This window comes from Dendrobates tinctorius, unplaced genomic scaffold, assembly GCF_039654945.1.
Source record: "Dendrobates tinctorius isolate UK_male_01 unplaced genomic scaffold, ASM3965494v1 ptg000596c, whole genome shotgun sequence".
Lineage (NCBI taxonomy): Eukaryota > Metazoa > Chordata > Amphibia > Anura > Dendrobatidae > Dendrobates > Dendrobates tinctorius.
The window spans coordinates 170,118-188,283 of record NW_027362252.1 but is presented as its reverse complement, the minus strand read 5'-3'; positions in this window follow the sequence as shown (position 1 = coordinate 188,283).

Here is an 18,166-nt window from a genome sequence, read left to right as displayed (position 1 = left end):
GATCACATTCAGTGCAAACATGAAAACAAGCAAAACGTGCAAGGTGCGCGCATGGGCACGCCAAGGTCCATAGCATAGTACGTGCCAGGTGGCACACCTAGGTAAAGGCACAATGGCATCGGACTCCGGACCGCTGGTGACGATCGACATGATCTAAACATCAGGCTGCGGACATCAGCTCCGGACATCAGGCCGCAGTCATCCAGCTTACGATCTCTGGCAGCGATCGGCAGGTTCCGGGCATCCGGCAGGCAAACCAGGGTTCAGGAAAGGAGGCACGACAGCTATCCAGGCATGGTGCATGTTAGGGAACACGCCAAGGTCCAAGGCTAGGTGCGTGTGTAGGGGACACGCCAGGGTTCAAGGCTAGGTGCGTGTGTAGGGGACACACCAGGGTTCAAAGCTAGGTGCAAGGCAAAACGAGACAGGGTGCATGTGTAGAGACACGCCAAAGCACAAGGTACAAGACAGAGTGCGTGTGTAGAGACACGCCAAAGCACAAGGTACAAGACAGAGTGCGTGTGTAGAGACACGCCAAGGCACAAGACAGAGTGCGTGTGTAGAGACACGCCAAGGTCAGGGTTCAAGGCAGGGTGCGTGCTAGGAGCCACGCCAGGGTTCAAGGCAGGGTGCGTGCTAGGAGCCACGCGGGACACACACCTCACTGGCCAGTGCACACGGCTGTAACGCCAGCACGAGGCACGACCTTGGCACAGGAGGCGGGCAAAGGAACCTTCGTGCTAGGAGCCACGCCAGGTTCACGGCAGGGTGCGTGCTAGGAGCCATGCCAGGGTTCAAGGCAGGGTGCATGCTAAGAGCCACGCCAGGGTTCAAGGCAGGGTGCGTGCTAGGAGCCACGCAGGAGGCACGCCACACTGGCCAGTGCACACGGCTGTACACAAACACGAGGCACTAACCACGGCACAGGAGACGGCCAAGGGGAACCCACGCCGGGGTTCAAGGCAAGGACAAGGCAAGACTAGGCAAGAAACAAGGTACGGAACACGGAGCGGAACATAGGCAGAAACAGAGCCAGGTCAGAGCGAGGACAGAGTCTAGCAGCGGAGCGTAGGCTGAAACCCAGAGCCGGGCCAATGGAGAACCTTGGGACTAGACTTGGAAATGTGCAAGAGAGCACCAGAGGACAGAGTGTGGAAAACCAGGCTGAGACAAGAACATGAGAAATACTACAAGGCTCAGAATAGCAAAGACCAGACATGGCGAAACAGGCAAGGCAGAGAACAGAGGAAGGACTACAAGTCAAAGAATAGCTAAGGCGAGACATAGCAAAACAGACTAAGACAGAGAACAGCAGAAGGACTACAAGGCAAAGACAAACATGGCACAAGAGACAACACAAGACATGGCACAAGACAAGAGACAGAATACGAGCACGGAGCGTGTGCAGAGACGCACTACAGAGCAAAGTGCAAGGGCACAGAATAGAGGGAGCAACCCCACAGACCAAGAGCCATGCAGGGAAACAACACAATAATCAGGCCCTGAACATAGGAAGGAGCGGTCTAATATAGGGCATAGCACCTCCTCTTCTGGGTCACAACCAGGGTTCAACTTCCAGTTCAGATGCTCCAGGATCACAGAGCGTAGTCACATGATCAAGGTTTCAGACATGACGAGATGATCACCGAACCAGACAGTGCAGGATCCTAGGAAGGACGCATGATCAGGGATTCTAGACATGACGAGATGATTGCAGAACCAGACAGTGCAGGACCCTAGGAAAGGTCACCTGATCAGAGTTTCAGACATGACAAGATGATTGCAGAACCAGACAGTGCAGTATCCTAGGAAAGGTCACATGATCAGAGTTTCAGACATGACGAGATGATTGCAGAACCAGACAGTGCAGGATCTTAGGAAACGTCACATGATCAAGGTTTCAGACATGACGAGAAGATCACAGAAGGCAAAGCAGAAATGCAGGCATCTTGCAGCTCAGCAGACATGAGGTGAGTGTGCACACTGCTCTAGGGAACAAGCAGGATAGCAGACACAAGGTGCGCGTGCACACCTCTCCAGGGGTTCATGAGGCAAAACAGACATGGCGGACATGGCGGACGTGACAAGTGCCCTGGAAGCAGGAACGGATCGAGCGGCCCACTACAGGCACCGGCCCTTCTGGCATTTGCCAGAAGTGCCTGATGGTCAGTCCGGCCCTACCTGTGTATTATTGTTCTGATCCCTGCGAGGATAACTGTTGTTAGCTTGTTGGTTACTCGAGATAGCTCCTATAGATATATAAATATATATGTATATAAAAGTTACCTTCTCCGTTCACTCCGGCTCCCGTCTCATCACTGCATCCCGCGTACCTGCGATTACTACAGAAGCATATAAAATTGCTATGTCCAGAGACAGACTCTGCTGAGTCCCCAGGAATTGACCAACAATATTCAAATAATACAAGTAAAGGTTCGGGGAGACGACCATATTTTGGGACAGAGTGTGATCTGACAAAGCATTGGATCACAATCAGACCAATGTTATTCTATGGGACTGTGCACATGACAGATTTTTAATCAGACATGTGCAGGGTCACATAGAATCACTGACATTTGAGTGCAGTCTGATTTTCATGAACTGCCAGAATGGAGAAGATGGAGATTTGTTGTCCATCTTCTTCACATGTGAGAAAATTAGATAACACGGTAATCAAACTCAAATCAGAATGTGATCAGAGAGTGTGATTAACATAATTGGCCCTATTCTCTTCTATGAGAGAAAATATAGTGGCGTGACCTTAGCCTAAGTGGATCTTTTGATGACAGGTCACATGAGATGAATAAAATCTTGAATCATTGTGGCATCCTTAACCCCTTCACCCCCAAGGGTGGTTTGCATGTTCATGACCGGGCCAATTTTTACAATTCTGACCACTGTACCTTTATGAGGTCATAACTCTGGAACGCTTCCATGGATCCCGGTGATTCTGACATTGTTTTCTCGTGACATATTGTACTTCATGTTAGTCGTAACATTTCATTCAAATAACTTGCGTTTATTTGTGAAAAAAATGGAAATTTGGCAAAAATTTTGAAAATTTCGCAATTTTCCAACTTTGAATTTTTATGCCCTTAAATCACAGAGATACGGCACACAAAAAACTTGATAAGTAACATTTCCCACATGTTTACTTTACATCAGCACAATTTTGGAACCAAAATTTTTTTTTGTTAGGAAGTTATAAGGGTTAAAAGTTGACCAGCGATTTCTCATTTTTACAACACCATTTTATGTTTAGGACCACATCACATTTGAAGCCACTTTGAGGGGTCTATATGATAGAAAATACCCAAAAGTGACACCATTCTAAAAACTGAACCCCTTAAGGTGCTCAAAACCACATTCAAGAAGTTTATTAACCCATTAGGTGCGTCACAGGAATTTTTTTGAATATTTAAAAAGAAATGAACATCTAACTTTTTTTCACAAAAAAAATACTTCAGGTTCAATTTTTTTTATTTTACCAAGGGTAACAGGAGAAATTGGACTGCAAAAGTTATTGTGCAATTTGTCCTGAGTACGCTGATACCTGATTTGTGGGGGGGAACGACTGTTTCGGCGCATGGCAGAGCTCAGAATGGAAGGAGCGCCGTTTGACTTTTTCAATGCAAAATTGGCTGGAATTGAGATCGGACATCATGTCACGTTTGGAGAGTCCCTGATGTACCTAAACAGTGGAAACCCCCCACAAGTGACCCCATTTTGGAAACTAGACCCCCCAAGGAACTTATCTAGATATGTGGTGAGAACTTTGAACCCACAAGGGCTTTACAGAAGTTTATAACGTACAGCGGTACAATTAAAAAATCATATTTTTTCCACAAAAATGATCTTTTCACCCCAATTTTTATTTTCCCAAGGGTAACAGGACCGTAAAAGTTATTGTGCAATTTGTCCTGAGTACGCTGATACCCCACATGTGGGGGTAAACCACTATTTGGGCGCATGGCAGAGCTCGGAAGGGAAGCAGTGCCATTTGACGTTTTTGGCTGGAATTGAGATCGGACACCATGTCGCGTTTGGAAAACCCCTGATGTACCAAAACAGTGAAAACCCCCCACAAATGACACCATTTTGGAAACTAGACCCCCTAAGGAACTTATCTAGATGTGTGGTGAGAACTTTGAACCCCCATGGGCTTCACAGAAGTTTATAACATAAAGCCATACAATTAAAAAATCATATTTTTTCCACAAAAATGATCTTTTCACCCTCAATTCTTATTTTTCCAAGGGTAACAGGACCCTAAAAGTTATTGTGCAATTTGTCCTGAGTACGCTGATACCCCACATGTGGGGGTAAACCACTATTTGGGCGCATGGCAGAGCTCGGAAGGGAAGCAGCACCATTTGACGTTTTTGGCTGGAATTGAGATCGGACACCATGTTGCGTTTGGAAAACCCCTGATGTACCAAAACAGTGGAAATCCCCCACAAATGACACCATTTTGGAAACTAGACCCCCTAAGGAACTTATCTAGATGTGTGGTGAGCACTTTGACCCCCCCAGTGCTTCACAGAAGTTTATAATGCCGGGCGTGAAAATAAATAATTCGTATTTTTTCCACAAACATGATCTTTTAGTCACCATTTTTTTATTTTCCCAAGGGTACCAGGAGAAATTGGACCCCAAAAGTTGTTGTCCAATTTGTCCTGAGTATGCTGATACCCCATATGTGGGAGAAAACTACTGTATGGGCACACGTCGGGGCTCGGAAGGGAAGTAGTGACGTTTTGGAATGCAGACTTTGATGGAATGGTCTGCGGGTGTCATGTTGCCTTTGGAGAGCCCCTAATGTACCTAAACAGTGGAAACCCCCCACAAATGACACCATTTTGTAAACTAGACCCCCCAAGGAACTTATCTAGATGTGTGGTGAGCACTTTGAACCCCCCAGTGCTTCACAGAAGTTTATAACGCCCGGGCGTGAAAATAAAAAATTCGTATTTTTTCCACAAACATGATCTTTTAGTCACCATTTTTTTATTTTCCCAAGGGTACCAGGAGAAATTGGACCCCAAAAGTTGTTGTCCAATTTGTCCTGAGTATGCTGATACCCCATATGTGGGAGAAAACTACTGTATGGGCACACGTCGGGGCTCGGAAGGGAAGTAGTGACGTTTTGGAATGCAGACTTTGATGGAATGGTCTGCGGGTGTCATGTTGCCTTTGGAGAGCCCCTAATGTACCTAAACAGTGGAAACCCCCCACAAATGACACCATTTTGTAAACTAGACCCCCCAAGGAACTTATCTAGATGTGTGGTGAGCACTTTGAACCCCCCAGTGCTTCACAGAAGTTTATAACGCCCGGGCGTGAAAATAAAAAATTCGTATTTTTTCCACAAACATGATCTTTTAGTCACCATTTTTTTATTTTCCCAAGGGTACCAGGAGAAATTGGACCCCAAAAGTTGTTGTCCAATTTGTCCTGAGTATGCTGATACCCCATATGTGGGAGAAAACTACTGTATGGGCACACGTCGGGGCTCGGAAGGGAAGTAGTGACGTTTTGGAATGCAGACTTTGATGGAATGGTCTGCGGGTGTCATGTTGCCTTTGGAGAGCCCCTAATGTACCTAAACAGTGGAAACCCCCCACAAATGACCCCATTTTGAAAACTAGACCCACTAAGGAACTTATCTAGATGTGAGGTGAGCACTTTGAACCCCCAAGGGCTTCACTGAAGTTTATAATGCCAGGGCATGAAAATAAAAAAATCGTATTTTTTCCAGAAACATGATCAATTAGTCCCCAATTTTTTCATTTTCCCAAGGGTAACAGGAGAAATTGGACCCCCAAAAGTTGTTGTCCAATTTGGCCTGAGTACGCTGACACCCCATATGTGGGAGAAAACTACTGTATGGACACGCATCGGGGCTCGGAAGGGAAGCAGTGACGTTTTGGAATGCAGACTTTGATGGAATGGTCTGCGGGTGTCATGTGCGTTTGGAGAGCCCCTGATGTACCTAAACTATTGAAACTCCCCACAATTGACCCCATTTTGGACACTAGACCCCCCACGGAACTTATCTAGATGTGTGGTGAGCACTTTGAACCCCCAAGTGCTTCACAGAAGTTTATAACACTCGGACGTGAAAATAAAAAAATCATTTTTTTCCACAAAAATAATATTTTTGCCCCCAATTTTTTATTTTCCTAAGGGTAACAGGAGAAATTGGACCCCAAAAATTGTTTTGCAATTTGTCCTGAGTAGGATGATACCCTACATGTGGGGGTAAAACACTGTTTGGGCACATGGCAGAGCTTGGAAGGGAAGGAGCACCATTTGACTTTTTCAACTCAGAATTGGCTGGAATTGAGATCAGACGCCATGTTGCATTTGGAGAGCCCCTGATGTGCCCAAACAGTGGAAACCCCCAATTATAACTCCAACCCTAACCCCAACACACCCCTAACCCTAATCTGAGCCCTAGCCCTAGCCCTAACCCTAAGGCTGTGTGCACACGCTGCGGATTTTGCTGCGGTTCCGCAGCGGTTTTGGCTGCTGCGGACCCGCAGCAGTTTCTGCTGCGGTGTACAGTACCATGATTCCCTATGGGAATCAAAAACCGCAGTGCAGACGGTGCGGAATTTTCCGCGCGGATTATCTGCGGTTTTCAATCCGCAGAAAGAATTGACATGTCGATTCTTTCTGCGGATTCTCCTGCGGTTTGCCATCTCCTCTATTGAGGAGATGAAAAACCGCAGGACAAAACCGCAGAGCAATCCGCAGGTAAAACCGCAGGTCTTTTGACCTGTGGTTTCACCTGCGGATTTTACAAAATCCGCGCGGATGAATCCGCACCTAATCCGCAGCGTGTGCACACAGCCTTACCCTAACGGGAAAATGGAGATAAATACTTTTTTTTTAGTTTTATTATTTTTCCCTAACTAAGGGGGTGATAACGGGGAGTTTGATTTACTATTTATGGCGGTTTTTATGTTTGGCGGCTGTCACATGCTAAAAGACGCTTTTTATTGTAAAATAGTTTTTGCATCACCACATTTTGAGAGCTATAATTTTTCCGTATTTTGACCCACCGAGTCATGTGAGGTCTTGTTTTTTGCGGGACGAGTTGACGTTTTTATTGGTACCATTTTCGGGCACGTGACATTTTTTGATCGCTTTTTATTCCTATTTTTGGGACGCAGAGTGAACAAAAACCAGCGTTTCATGAATTTCTTTTGGGGGGTGCGTTTACACCGTTCCGCGTGCGGCAAAATTGATAAAGCGGTTTTATTCTTCGGGTCAGTACGGTTACAGCGATACCTCATTTAGGTCGTTTTTTTATTTTTGCATCGCTTTATTCTGCGAGCTATAACTTTTTTATTTTTTCGCTGATGATGCTGTGTGGCGGCTCGTTTTTTGCGGGACAAGATGACGTTTTCAGCGGTACCATGGATATTTATATGCGTCTTTTTGATCGCGCGTTATTACACTTTTTGTTTGGCGGTATGATAATAAATCATTATTTTTTGCTTCGTTTTTTATTTTTATTTTTTAAGGGGTTCGCTAAAAGGGTTAACTAATGGGACAGTTTTATAGGGCGGGTCATTACGGACGTGGCGATACCTAATATGTGTACTTTTATTGTTTTTTTTTTTATTATTTCCAAAAAATGGATTTATTGAGGGAATTTTTTTTTTTTTTCTAATTTATTTGGCGATTTTAAATTTATTTTTACATTTTTTTTTTAATTTTTTTTTTACTTTATTACATAGTCCCAGGTGGGACATCACTGTCCTGTGACAGATCGCTGATCTGTCACATCACAGATCACTGTGACAGATCAGCAATCTGTCACAGGCATTGAAGAAGACTTCCTCTTGCCTGCGCTTTGCAGGCACTGAGGAAGCCAGCTTCCTCAGGTCCCCGAAGGCCCCCGTCGCCATCTTGGATCCGGGGGCCTGGAGGATAGGAGCCCCCCGCAGCAGCGCTGCACATTGCGCTGCCGTGGGGGGCTCAGGGAAGCACGGAGGGAGCCCCCTCCCTGCCGATGCTTCCCTTTAACTCCTGGTACACCGCGATCATGTTTGATCACGGTGTGCAAGGGGTTAACGTGTCGGGGGCGGTCCGTGACCGCCCCTGACACATAGTGCCGGGTGTCAGCTGTGATAATCAGCTGACACCCGGCCGCGATCAGCGGCGCTCACCACGTAGGCGCCGCTGATCGCGGTAGACGTACTATCCCGTCCACGGTCATTCGGGCCCGGGTACCGTGGACGGGATAGTACGTCTCATGTCAGGAAGGGGTTAAAGGGAATCTGTCACCTCATTTTTGGCCTATGAGATGCGGCTACAGCCATCGCGGTCCGGTCCGGCGCGTCCCATCTTCTAGCAATGACGTCCTCCTTCTTACTTCTTCTGTGCAGGCGTACTTCATATGCCCTTTTGAGGTGCAAAAATTAAAGATGTGTCTGACAGGATATCAGGAGTCTTCAGACCTACTGATGACTACCCATTCCTGCTAATATCTGGTTTGTCCAGTGTGGAAGGTCCCGCTGAGATGGGGCTTCTTGCCTGACAGCATGTGTGGACGCTGTGAGTAATGGCTGCAAGTGCCTGAGAGTTCCCTGGAGGGAATGAATGTCTGCAGTATGGAGAAGCAGCCATGAGAGAACCCTGACGGGGTGAGATATAACTGTGAGGCTGAAAAGCCTGCATATTGGACATTGCTAACAGAGTGAAGCTCTGTCATGGACGCTATGCCATTTATATATTGCTGGTCATGGTTTATGATGTTTAATAAACCGCATGGACTATACTGGTTTATGGAAAACCTGTGCCGGATCTGATTTTGTGGCTGCTGAGCGAGTATCCCCTACTTGAATGACAACACTACCTCACAGAGGAAAGAACAAAGACAAAAAAATCTAAATAATAAAAATATTGGAAAAAGTGAAACCAATCACAAACTAAAATGTTTCTACACTAATGCACAAAGCATGGGCAACAAACAAGGAGAATTGGAACTACTAACGCAGGAAAAGAAATATGATGTCATTGGAATCACAGAAACTTGGTGGGAAAATACACATGATTGGAATACAAGGCTAGAAGGATACAACTTATTTGCAAGAAACAGACTTGATAAACGAGGAGGAGGTGTCGCATTATTTTAGCGACACGCTAGGCAAGGTGGGAAACCCGGAGTGGACCCTCTGGACCGTGGCACCGAGGGGCCCCGGACGAGCAACCTGCTGGAACCGACACCTATACAGTGACCGCTAGGAGCAGGTCCAGGGGTTCGAATGCCACGGTAGCCGGAACCAAGAGGGGCGGCTCGGAGTGAACTACAGTAACCGAGATGGTTAGGCAGGACTGGAGCAGGACCAGGCATGGTTAGGCAGGACTGGGGTGGGACTGCAGGAACAGACAAGAGTAGGCAGGACCGGAGCAGGAACAGACACGGTTAGGCAGGACTGGAGTAGGACTGCAGGAACAGACACGGGTAGGCAGGACCAGAGCAGGAACAGACACGGTTAAGCAGGACTGGAGTAGGACTGCAGGAACAGACATGGGTACGCAGGACCGGAGCAGGAACAGACACGGTTAGGCAGGGCTGGAGCAGGACTGCAGGAACAGACACGGTTAGGCAGGGCTGGAGCAGGACTGCAAGGAAGCACAAGACAGAGTGAGGATGGAAGCCGTATACAGGGCAAACCAAGGGGACCCAGAGTGCTGATATAACATCAACGATCAGGCACCTCCACTAAGGGAGGGCGGCCTGATATTGGCGAGGATCTGCCCCCATTGGTCCGGCGGTGCTACCGGGTTAGGGCACCGTCGGAGTATAAGATCCAGCAGGGAGAGCCGGCCACAGCCTTGGGCGCATGTGCAGGAGTCGGTCAGAGAAGGACACAGCCGCCGACGTTGGAGTGAGAGGGGCTGCGGTGCTGGCAGGTAAGTATGAGAGCGCGCGGCAGGGTGCATGGTGGGGGCCATGGCATGGCGCGCGGTGGGGGCCGTGACAGTACCCTCCCCCTTAAGCCACCCCCTACTGTGATTGGCAAAAAAATCTCTTGAGAATGCGGGGAGCGTTGATGTTCTCCCGGGGCTCCCAGGATCTCTCCTCAGGACCAAAACCCCTCCAGTCAATAAGGAAAAAGGTCCTTCCTCTAACTTTTCTCATGGCGAGAATATCTCTTACCTCGAAGGTGTTGTCAGAACCCACCGGCCGAGGAGCAGGACATGGTGAGGGATGGAACTAATTTAGCACCACAGGTTTCAGGAGAGAGACGTGGAAGGTGTTCGGGATACGGAGCGAAGCAGGCAACCTCAGCTTGTAGGCGACTTCATTGATACGTTCCAGAATCTCAAAAGGACCGATGTACCAGGAACCCAGCGTGTAAGAGGGTAATTTTAACCGGATATACCTGGATGAGAGCCAGACCTTGTTCCCGATGTGAAATGGTGGGGGATCTAACCTCCTCTTGTCTGCGTGTCTCTTCATCCGCTCACTGGTCCTTTTGAGGGCCGTGTTGGTCTCGGACCAGATTTCAGAAAATTCTTGGGACAAGAAGTTGGCTGCAGGAACCTCGGAAACTGGGACTACTGGAAGAGGCATGCTAGGATGTTTGCCAAACACCACAAAAAACGGCGACTTGGTTGAGGATTCGCCGGCATGATTGTTGCAGGCGAACTCCGCTCAAGGAAGCTGATCCACCTAGTCATTTTGGTGGGCGTTGGAGAAATGATGAAGAAATGCAATCAACGACTGGTTAGTTTGCTCTACTTGCCCATTGGTCTGCGGATGGTAGGCTGAAGAGAAGTCCAGGGATATATCCAGGAGCCTGCACAGCGCTCTCCAAAACTTGGACGTAAACTGGACTCCGCGGTCGGACACAATGCGACGGGGTAGGCCGTGAAGCCTAAAAATTTGATGGACGAAGATCTTGGCTAATTCAGGCGCAGATGGAAGGCCGCTCAGAGGAATAAAATGTGCCATTTTGGAAAAGCGGTCCACTACCACTAGAATCACTGTACAGCCGGAAAAGCAGGGCAAATCGGTGATAAAGTCCATGGCAATACTTTCCCAAGGGGATGTAGGCGCCGGCAAAGGAAGCAGCAGACGTGGCATTTTATTCCTAGCGCAGGAGGAACAGGAGGCAACGAAGTCTGCTACATCTTGGCGGAGAGTTTGCCACCAATAGTGCCGGGATATGAGAGCAAGGGTCTTCTGAATTCCGGCATGGCCAGCCAATTTGGAGGAATGCCCCCACAGCAGAGCTCTTCTTTTGGCACTCTCTGGCACGAGAGTCTTGCCCGGCGGTGGAGAAAGCAAACTCAACGGAGCCACGATGATCATCTTTGTGGGCTCGATGAAGTGAGACGGTTCCTCCCTAGCCTCGGACGGCTGAAAGGCTCGGGACAGGGCATCGGCTTTGGTGTTTCTGTCTCCAGGGCGAAAATGGAGCTCAAAGTCAAAGCGAGCGAAGAACAAGGACCACCTGGCCTGTCGGGGATTAAGTCTCTGAGCGGTCTGCAGGTAAGCCAGGTTCTTGTGGTCCGAGTAAATAACAAACGGGTGGACAGCTCCCTCCAGAAGATGACGCCACTCCTCCAATGCCAACTTGATGGCCAAGAGCTCACGGTCGCCAATCGAGTAATTGCACTCAGATGCGGAGAAGGCTTTGGAAAAGAAAAGAATCCACAACGGTGTAAGCGACCAGAAGGGGTTTTTTGAGACAAAACAGCTCCAGCACCTGTCATCGAAGATGTGTCCACTTCCAGCACGAAGGGTTTGCTGCTCTCAGGACGAGACAACACTGGAGCCGTGGAAAAAGCCCGTTTTAGCGACTGGAAGGCCTTCTCAGCCTCTGGTGGCCAGGAGTTATAACTGACCCCTTACGGGTAAGGGCAGAGATCGGCTTGGAGAGTGACGAGAAGTGCGAAATAAACTGCCTGTAATAGTTGGCGAATCCGAGGAATCGCTGGATAGCCTTTATGCCGACGGGGCGGGGCCATTTAAGAATGGCGGACAGTTTCTCGGGATCCATCTGCAACCTGGCGCCGGAGACGATGTAGCCCAGAAATGGTAGTGAGGTCTGCCCGAACAGGCATTTCTCCATCTTGGCATACAAACGATTCTCCCGGAGACGCTGAAGAACCAGGCGGACAGTCCTCCTATGAGACGGAAGATCCGAGGAGAAGACAAGGATGTCATCCAAGTACACCACGACACTGGAGTACAGAAGGTCCCGGAAGACCTCATTAACAAATTCCTGAAACACAGCCGGAGCGTTGCACAGACCAAAGGGCATAACCAGGTACTCATAGTGACCGTCACGGGTGTTAAAGGCGGTCTTCCATTCATCGCCGGCCCGGATGCGGATAAGATTGTAAGCTCCCCTGAGATCCAACTTGGAGAAGATCCGTGCCCCTCTGAGGCGGTCAAACAGCTCCGGGATGAGAGGAAGAGAGTACCGATTTTTGATAGTGATGTTGTTTAAGCCCCTGTAGTCGATGCATGGGTGCAGCGAACCGTCCCTCTTCTTAACGAAGAAGAAACCGGCTCCTGCCGGAGAGGAAGACTTCCGAATAAAACCTTTGGCGAGATTCTCCTGGACGTACTCGGACATAGCTGCGGTCTCTGTGGGAGACTGTGGGTAAATCCTAACCCTAGGAGGGGTGGAACCAGGGATTAACTCGATAGGACAATCGAAAGACCGATGCGGTGGAAGGACCTCCGCCTCCTTTTTGTCAAAGACGTCCGCATAGGACCAATAGGCCGAAGGAAACCCCAAGAGTTCTAGAGGTGGGCGTGCGGAGACAATAGGATGAATAGAGCTCAGACACCGGCCTTGACATGGGTCACCCCAGCGCAAAACCTCCCCGGACGACCAGTTGAGGACCGGCTGATGAGTCAGTAGCCACGGAAGACCGAGCAGAATAGCGTGAGACAAATCGGGCAACACGTAGAAGGCCACCTTTTCCCGGTGGAGAGCACCTCCTCTGTGACCATGGAAATGGGTTTCTGTAGCGGTCTGCCGTCAACGGAGGCAATCCACCAAGCATTCTTTAGAGCAACCATGGGAATCCGATATTTATCCACCACTTCACGCCGGATGAAGTTGCCTGCAGAGCCTAAATCTACGTAGGCCACCTCGGACCCACGCCTCTCCCCTGAAAGCAAAAGAACAGATAACGTGAGGGCTTGAGAGGAATCATTATCACCTAGGGAGGCCTCTCTTACCTGGCCTAGGTGGAAGAGTGTCCCAGTCTCTCAGGGCAAGAACGGATGAAATGCGATGCTCCTCCACCATAAAGACATAGACCCTGCGCCTGTCTCTCTCTGACGTGTCTCAGCCATCCGGACCCAGTCTACCTGCATGGGCTCGGGAGGAGGAGTGTGGGCAGAACCTGCTGGTCGGGAACTAAAGGACCGATCAGTGGATGGGGCTGGCCTGCTGGCTCTCCTATCCCTAGCAGACTCCTGCATGCGCTCCTGGAACCGGAGGTCTATGCGAGTAGCCAGGGAGATGAGGTCCTCGAGAGTGGAAGGAGTATCCCGACCCGCCAATTCATCCTTTATCCTGCCCGACAGCCCACGCCAAAAGGCTCCCACCAATGCCGCATTATTCCAACCCAATACAGAAGATAATGTGCAGAACCGGATGGCATACTGACCGACCGTCAGGGCGCCCTGGTGGAGGTTGAAAAGTGACTCGGTAAGAGAGGCTACCCGTCCTGGCTCATCAAATACCTTACGAAAGGTATCCAAAAAGACCTGAATATTTAAAACCATGGGATCATCCCTCTCCCAGAGAGGATTGACCCAAGACAGGGCCTCTCCCTCCAGATGGGACATGATAAAGGCCACCTTGGCCCTATCGGAAGGATACTGGTGAGGCAGAAGCTCGAAGTGCAGGCTACATTGGTTTAAGAACCCTCTACACTGCTTGGGATCGCCACTGTATCGGGGTGGTTTGGCAAGGCGAGGAGAGGGAAACGACACGGGATCGGGGGAGCGACAGAAGCCGCAGCGGCGGACTGGAGAGCCACCAAGTGGTTGTCTACGGAGGCCATATAGGTCAGAATATGGGACTGGGCATCACGCTGCTGGCCCAGCTCCTGCTGGAGACTGGCCAGTTGGGCAGCATTCCCCAGATCGGCGGCCTGAAGGGCTGACAGACTTGACTCCATAGACTTCATTACGGACATGATCCACCCCTGGTTCTCCCGCAAAAAGAGCAACTCCTTCTGAGCGGGAGCAGAAGCACTGGCGGGATCCATGGCCTGATCGTACTGTTAGCGACACGCTAGGCAAGGTGGGAAACCCGGAGGGGACCCTCTGGACCGTGGCATCGAGGCGCCCCAGACGAGCAACCTGCTGGAACCGACACCTATACAGGGACCGTTAGGAGCAGGTCCAGGGGTTCGAATGCCACGGTAGCCGGAACCAAGAGGGGCAGCTCGGAGTGAACTACAGTAACCGAGTCGGTTAGGCAGTACTGGAGCAGGACCAGGCACGGTTAGGCAGGACTGGAGTAGGACTGCAGGAACAGACATGGGTAGGCAGGACCGGAGCAGGAACAGACACGGTTAGGCAGGACTGGAGTAGGACTGCAGGAACAGACACGGGTTGGCAGGACCAGAGCAGGAACAGACATGGTTAGGCAGGGCTGGAGCAGGACTGCAGGAACAGACACGGTTAGGCAGGTCTGGAGCAGGACTGCAAGGAAGCACAAGGCAGAGTGAGGATTGAAGCCGTATACAGGGCAAACCACGGGGACCCAGAGTGCTGATATAACATCAACGATCAGGCGCCTCCACTAAGGGAGGGCGGCCTGATATAGGCGAGGATCTGCCCCCATTGGTCCGGCGATGCTACTACCGGGTTAGGGCACCGCCGGAGTATAAGATCCAGCAGGGAGAGCCGGCCGCGGCCTAGGGCGCATGCGCAGGAGTCGCAGTAACGTCACAGGCCACAGGCCGGTCAGAGAAGTATGCCGCCGCCGCCGCTGGAGTGAGAGGGGCTGCGGTGCTGGCAGGTAAGGATGAGAGCGCGTGGCAGGGTGCGCAGTGGGGGCCGTGACACATTGTATGTTAGAAACACGTATATCTGCACAGAGATTGAAGCTTCAGAGACTGGGAGTTCTGTGGAAACTGTTTGGGTAAGAATACAAGGACAGAACAATGGAAAGGACACCATTGTAGGCATTTACTACAGGCCGCCTGTGCAAGCTGAAGATATGGATAAACTCTTTATGCATCAAATGCCTGAGTTCTCTAAACAATATGACATCGTTGTCATGGGAGATTTCAACTATCCAGACATTTGTTGGGAATCTCTCTCAGGCAAAACTAACAGGTCAAGGAAATTCTTATCCTCTCTTGCTGACAACTTTATCTTCCAAAAGGTAGGGGAGAAAACAAGGGGAACTGCTACCTTGCATCTAATCCTTATAAACAAGGAGGAAATGGTTGAGGAGGTAAAAGTGGCTGGGACCCTAGGAGGTAGCGACCATGCTATTTTAGAATTTTGGATAACTAGAGGAGGAAGACCTGTGAAGACTCAGACGTCAAGGTTAGATTTCAGAAAGGCAGATTTTATGGGATTCAGAAGGAGAATTGGAGGGATCCAATGGCTGGGTATCCTTAAGGACAAAAATATCCAGGAAGGATGTGAAATCTTGAAAAAAAAATTCTCAAAGCGCAATCGTTAACAATTCTGAAAAGAGGGAAGAATAGGAAGCATTTAAGGAAACCAGGATGGATGAACACAGAACTTAAGCACATGCTAAAAAGGAAGAAAGAAATGTTTATAAAATGGAAAGAGGGAGGCATATCTAAAGAAGAATATAATGCTGTCTGCAGAACCTGCTGGGCATGAATCAGATTATCTAAAGCTGACAATGAATTGAGGCTTGCAAGAGACGTCAAAAGCAATAATAAAGGATTTTGGGGATATGTCAAAAGTAAAAGAAATGTTGGGGATATGTCAAAAGTAAAAGAAATGTCAAAGATGCTATAGGATTTTTACAGGATGAAAATGATGAAATGGTAAGACAAGATGTTGAGAAGGCTGAACTTTTAAATTCCTATTTTGCATCTGTTTTCTCTCAGAAAGGAAATATAACATCAACTATTCTTCACTGTCCTATTAAGGGAATAGAAGAATCCAGTATATCTATAAACAGTAATATAGTGAGGAAACACTTAGCTAACCTAAATGAATTCAAGTCTCCAGGTCCAGATGAATTACACCCCAGAGTATTGAAGGAGAATGCAAAAGAAATTTTTTAACCGCTCTCCATAATCTTTGAAAATTCGTGGAGAACAGGAGAAGTTCCAGAACACTGGAGAAGAGCAAATGTTGTTCCTAGCTTCAAAAAGGGGAAGAAGGTGGACCCAGGCAACTATAGGCCGGTGAGTCTGACTTTCTATACCAGGAAAGATCTTTGAACAAATTATTAAACAACATGTATGTCAGTACCTGTTAGGAACGGCGGAACGCGCTAAATAAAATAAATAATAAAGTGCATTCGCCGCTCGGGGTCCACCATGCAGAAGGTGTTATAACTGCTGCTAAGTAATGGCAGACGTGCTATATGGCGGTATAATGCGCACAGGTTCAACTTCACCCGAAGTGCGCAAAGCGGACTCTGTTAACTCACAGAGGTGCTGTAACATAAACATACAAAAAGCTGAGCCTGTTAGTGTCACAGGCCTCAGGTAAATGCACACACGGTATCTGGTCACAGGAGCAGGACCCAAGGCAGAGGAGCTGCATCCATCTAGACCTACCGTGTGTGCGGCGTCGCTACTGCGGACGCCAAGGAGGAAGCAAAGAAGCAGGCGCAATGTCGGATGCTAGCACTGTGGATGATGGTGTAGTGACTTGAGGCTTGCCACGCGCTGGCGCTGACTCTAATCTAAGTCCCTGTACACATTCGTAATATCAGAGGGAGGGGATCTTAATGAGTCATTCGCAGGTTCATACATCCATCATCATTCACACAGTAGCAACTAGAGACTATACTAGCACCTGGTCGAACGGTCATGCTCGCTTTTTATAGCCGGGACCTTCCGGAAGCTTCCAGATCTCCGAAATGGACCAATGAGATCTAGAGCAGGACCTGGGCACATGACTCCCGATCTCCAATGGGAGATCATCTCGTGAGCATGCCCAGTAGGAGGACAGAGAGACTTAGTCTCTGGAGAGATTTGCTGCAGAGCAATCTCCTCTGCGGTAGATAAACAGTAGGAGACCGCAGAATGTGAGGCTCTGGATTCCTGCAGAGCAGATGCAGAAACCCGACGCCTAACAGTACCTGGATAAGAATGAAGTGATTAAACAGAGTCAGCATGGGTTTGTAACTAATAAGTCATGTCAGACTAACTTAATTTCCTTCCATGACAGAATCACTGATTGGGTGGATCAGGGAAATGCTGTAGATATAGCATATCTTGACTTCAGCAAAGCATTTGACAAAGTATCTCACACAATCCCTGTTAGGTGGATTCATAACTGGCTTAGTGATCAGACCCAAAGAGTGGTCATAAATGGCTGCACATCCAGTTGGAAGAATGTCTCGAGTGGAGTATTGTTCAACTTCTTTATCAACGATTTAGATGAAGGAATTGAGGGAAAACTGATTAAATTTGCTGTTGACACAAAGCTAGGAGGGATAGCTAATACTAGACAAGAGAGAGAGAAGATTCAAAAAGATATAAATAAACTGGAGCAGTGGGCAGCAACTAACAGAAAGGTTTTTAACAGGGAAAAATGCAAAGTACTACATCTGGGCAATAAAAATGAAAATAGCATATACAGAATCGGAGGAATAGGGCTAAGCAACAGCACATGTGAAAAAGACTTGGGTATACTAATAGATCACAGGCTGAATATGAGTCTACAGTGTGATTCAGCAGAAAAAAAGGCAAATGCAATTCTAGGATGTATTAACAGAAGCATACAGTCTAGCTCACGTGAAGTCATTATTGCCCTCTACTCCTCTTTGGTCAGACTTCATCTGGAACACTGTGTCCAGTTTTGGGCACCACATTTTAAAAAAGACATCAACAAACTGGAGCAAGTTCAGAAAAGAGCGACCAGAATGGTGACCGGTCTGCAAACCCTGTCTTATGAGGAAAGGTTGCAGGATTTGGGAATGTTTAGCCTGCAAAAGAGAAG